This window comes from Cherax quadricarinatus, chromosome 36 (genome assembly GCF_038502225.1).
Source record: "Cherax quadricarinatus isolate ZL_2023a chromosome 36, ASM3850222v1, whole genome shotgun sequence".
NCBI classification, from domain to species: Eukaryota; Metazoa; Arthropoda; class Malacostraca; order Decapoda; family Parastacidae; genus Cherax; species Cherax quadricarinatus.
Window position 1 is genome coordinate 31,759,728 of NC_091327.1, and position 4,318 is coordinate 31,764,045.

The following is a 4,318-nucleotide window of genomic DNA, read 5'->3' on the forward strand; positions in this document are numbered from 1 at the left end:
AAGGCTAATTCCAACCACCTCCCGTTTGAATACCAGCCTCCACAAGCAGTTTATATAGTAATGAAACCACGAAACAAGTGGTTTTGAAACATTTACCAAACTGCAGCTAGCCAAGATTTGGTCCTGCTACACATTCTCCCGCCTCAAGAGACAGAACAAGTGGTTGAAATTAGCCTTGAGCTTACCACTACTACGAGTGCCCTCGGATCACGAGCAACACCTAGCTCTGCTTGGTGTGTGATCTTTGAAGAATCGCTGGTTAAGTAGTTAAGGCGATGTGAATGTTGCTCTGTCTCATAAAGAGGGAGAATGTGTCGCAGGATCTAATCTCGGATCTAATTTAGTTATCTGTACAGGAGAAGGGGTTTTAGTCGCCTCATATGACATGCATGGCTTACAGAGGAAGAATTCTTTTCCACTTCAGGTAGCAGGTTGGTAAACAGCAACCACCCAGGGAGGTCCTGCCAAATGCGTGTGAAATGGAAACCTGTAATCGTTTTACGCAATGGTAGGAATGCTGGTGTATTTTTCTTTCTGTCTCATAAATATACAAGAAAATAGGTACGTCTTGCTATTTCTACTTACGCTTAGGCACACTACATATACATGTACATGAATATGTATACACACCGATCTGAATTTTCTCCTTTTTTTCTAAATAGTTCTTGTTCTCTTTATTTCCTTTCATCTCCATGGGGAAATGGAAAAGAATCCTCTGTAAGCCATGCATGTCGTGACAGGCGTTTACTATGTAACACAATTTTTGTTCCTGGCAAGTGTTATTTTCAGACTCCTTTTATTGCAAACCAATAGAAAAACGCCCTTCATTCCTTTTAAACTTTGCTTTTGTGACTTACAGGACGAATTTTTGACAAAAAAATGACTAAATTTCAATATTTTTGATAGTTTTGGATGTAAAACAAAAACATAAAATAAATAAAATTTACATAAAATAAAAATTACACAAATTTTATTTTAAACTTTCTGAAACATTTACAAAGTTAAAAATGAACAATTTTTCTAGATTTGCGAGTTTGCAAATCTAGTCAAATGTAGTCTCCCATCATGTTTTCATTATAAGATCCCTGATATCTGTGTTCAAAGGCCATTATATCTTGGTGGAAGCGCTCTCCTTGCTCCTCTGAGTATGCTCCCATAATCTCCTTGAAATTGTCAACATGCGCATCAAGCGATGCGCATCTTGACATCCTACAGCCCATCTGACCATAACTTTTTACCAAGGTCTCAACAAGTTCCACATAATTGTCAGCCTTGTTGCCCAGAAAGCCCTGAGCTACAGCAACAAAACTCTCCTAAGCTTCATTTTCTTTCTCTGAGCTTTGAAAATTCTGAGCACTCCATGATTTTCATGACTTGTGGTCCAGTGAAGATGCCAGTCTTCACCTTTACCTCACATAGCTTGGGAAAGAAGTCTTGAAGATACTTGATGGCTGCAGATCCTATGTCAAGAGCTGTAACAAACTGTTTCATTAGCCCTAGTCTAATGTGTAATTGAGGTAACAGAACCTTCTGAGGATCCACTGATGGTTTATGTTTGATATTATGTCTTCCTACTGAGAACTCAGTCCTTTGAGACCAGTACTTCCTCTGGTAATGTGCTGCTCTGTCTCTACTATCCCAATGACAGAGATAACAGGGAAACTTGGTAAAACCTCCTTGAAGTCCCATCAAAAATGCCACCATTTTGAAATCTCCAATAACCTCTCAGCCATACTTATCATAGTTCAAAGCTTCCAGTAGAAGTTTGATACTGTTGCAGTGTTCCTTAAGATTAACTGAATGAGCCAAGGGAAGAGATGAATACTTGTTCCCATTGTGCAGAAGTTCAGCTTTTAAGCTTCTGGAGGAGCTGTCAATGAACTCGCCACTCATCTGGATGGCATGCATTTCCAATTGCATCAAAGAGGCCTGATACATCAGTACAGTAGCACAACCTGTCTTCATTAGTGAAGAAGATTGAGAAATGTTGGTAACGTTTTCAATGGCACACGTTCACCCACCAAGTCCCACTCCTTGAGCCTTGATATCAAAGGCACAGCATTTGATTTTGTCAAACCAAGATCTCTGATAAGGCCACTGAGGTCTGGTTTGGGTAGTAAGGATTCCTCCCAACAGCTGCATCTGTTAGATCATAGTCTTGTTCACTGTGCTCTTCATTTTCTGATTTGCTGTTTTCTTCTTCCGACGGTTGACCTCTTTCTGTAGGTGTTGGTACAGGAAGACCAGCACTGTGTGGTGTGTGGTACTGGTGCAATAGAAGAGGGAAGGTCTGGATAAGAAATAGCAGGTGCATTTTTCCCAATTCGGCGTTTGGAAGGATCCACCAGGTAGAAGTAGCAGTTGTGACCAATGGGCTCACGCCATACTCATGACGTTTTTTCTCCTCTATACCATCCTGTAAAAGAACAAAATAATTAGCTTCTGTTACATACATATATTTAAAAAATGTTCCTATTCAAGATTTTACCCTTCATTAACTAATGACTTTCTTACCTTCCAATGTTTTCTTACAATGCTTGCAAGCAACATGAAGTTCCCAGGTCATGTCTTGGTCCCCAACTGGCATACCAAAATATGCTTTGTAAGCTTCACACATTTTTTTAGATGCTGTTACAGAGAACTTCTTTGCTCTTATCTTAATGAACTGATCACATACGTATCAGAATACATCTGGAGAATGATTACAGCCTCTTGATGCCATTTCACTTCTTCTAATGTGTCTTCTCAGGTAGCCAAAGCTGAACTGAATACTGGTTTGCGAGTCCCTGTCTTTATATTTGCCAAGCAAAAAACCCTGAAACATAATAGTTTTACATCAGTCTTTCTTGAAAGTGTTCCAGAAGTGTCATGACCACAAAAGCAAAGTTCTGGGATCAAAATTGATTTTTTAAATTTTGTTTAGTTTTAAAGAATTGGGAAATAGCGCTTATTTCCCAGGAACACGACAAAAAGCTGGACTCACAGCAGTGGTTTCAAGTTGGAAAAATTCAAATTCAGGAAAGATATAGGAAAGCACTCTTTTGGTAATAGAGTTGTGGATGAGTGGAACAAACTCCTGAGTATCGCCATAGAACCTAAAACGTTGTGTGGTTTTAAAATTAGGTTGGATTAATACACGAGTGGATGCGGGTGGGTGTGAGTTGGACCTGACTAGCTTGTGCGATTAGGTTTAATGCCGTTCTCCTTCCTTAAGTGAATGTGACCTTTACCTGACTAGGTTGAGTCAGTGGCATAAGCCAGTAGGAGACTTGGACCCGCCTCGCATGGGCCAGCAGGCCTGCTGCAGTGTTCCTTCCGTGTTTTGTTCTTAAGAGGTATGATTAATAAGTAAGTTTATTCAAGTATACACAAATACCGTTACATAGATTATCATACATAGCAGAATATATGTGTAGAGAACCTGGGATAACCCAAAAATGTCAGACAAGAGTGACTTATTTCCATTGGGTTCCATTAAAGATTTATGCCAATAGCATTTGGCGTTCCCAGGCAGTCACCCATCCAAGTACTAACCAAACCCAACGTTGCTTAACTTCGCTGATCGGTCGAGAAACGGTGCGTTCAACGTGGTATGGCCGTTGATAAAGCTCAGAGAGGAGGGAGTGAATGACCCGGTAGCGACCAGTAAAGAGGCGGGGCCAGGAGCTATGAATTGACCCCTGCAACTACAATTAGGTGAGTACACACAGTACACACAGGTACCGGAAGTGACATGATCACACAGAAGAATAAAGAAAAACGATAATATGATGTGGAAAGGCCTATTTTTATGTAGCACAATTGTATACATCCATAAAGTGCTGCTAACATTATTATCCTATCTAATGGTTAAATATCGGCAACAAATGCTATCTGAAGGGCAAGAGTGGTTGGGAGGGGATTTATGGTTGACGTAAGAGGGAGAGTGAGGGGGAGACGTTAGAGGGAGGGATGCGGAGGGGAGGGGAGGGAAAGGGGGGATGGGGAGGAAGCTTCAGGTTTCTTGATGACGTCATCTCCGGGGGAGACAATCCCCCGCTCCAGTGATGTAACATCCGGATATTTGGGGAACGTTGTGCTACCAGCTGGGTTTTCCTGTGTGATGACAGAACTTGGACACAGAGAGAGAGAGAGTAGGTATGTTTGTGTGTGTGTGTATGGGTATACTCATCACCTATTTGTACTTACCTGTTTGTGGTGGCAGGGGTCGATTCACAGCTCCTGGCCCCGCCTCTTAGCTGGTCGGTACTATGTCCACCGTCTCCCTGTGTGCATGTGTGTGTGTGTGTGTGTGTGTGTGTGTACTTACTTAATTGTA

The 4,318-nt window shown here is 41.4% G+C and overlaps 1 pseudogene; it reads right to left on the reverse strand.

Annotated features, from left to right (window-relative positions):
• Positions 1-3,485: 3,485 nt before the first annotated feature.
• On the reverse strand, positions 3,486-3,604 carry LOC128691472 (5S ribosomal RNA; annotated as a pseudogene).
• Positions 3,605-4,318: the final 714 nt, after the last annotated feature.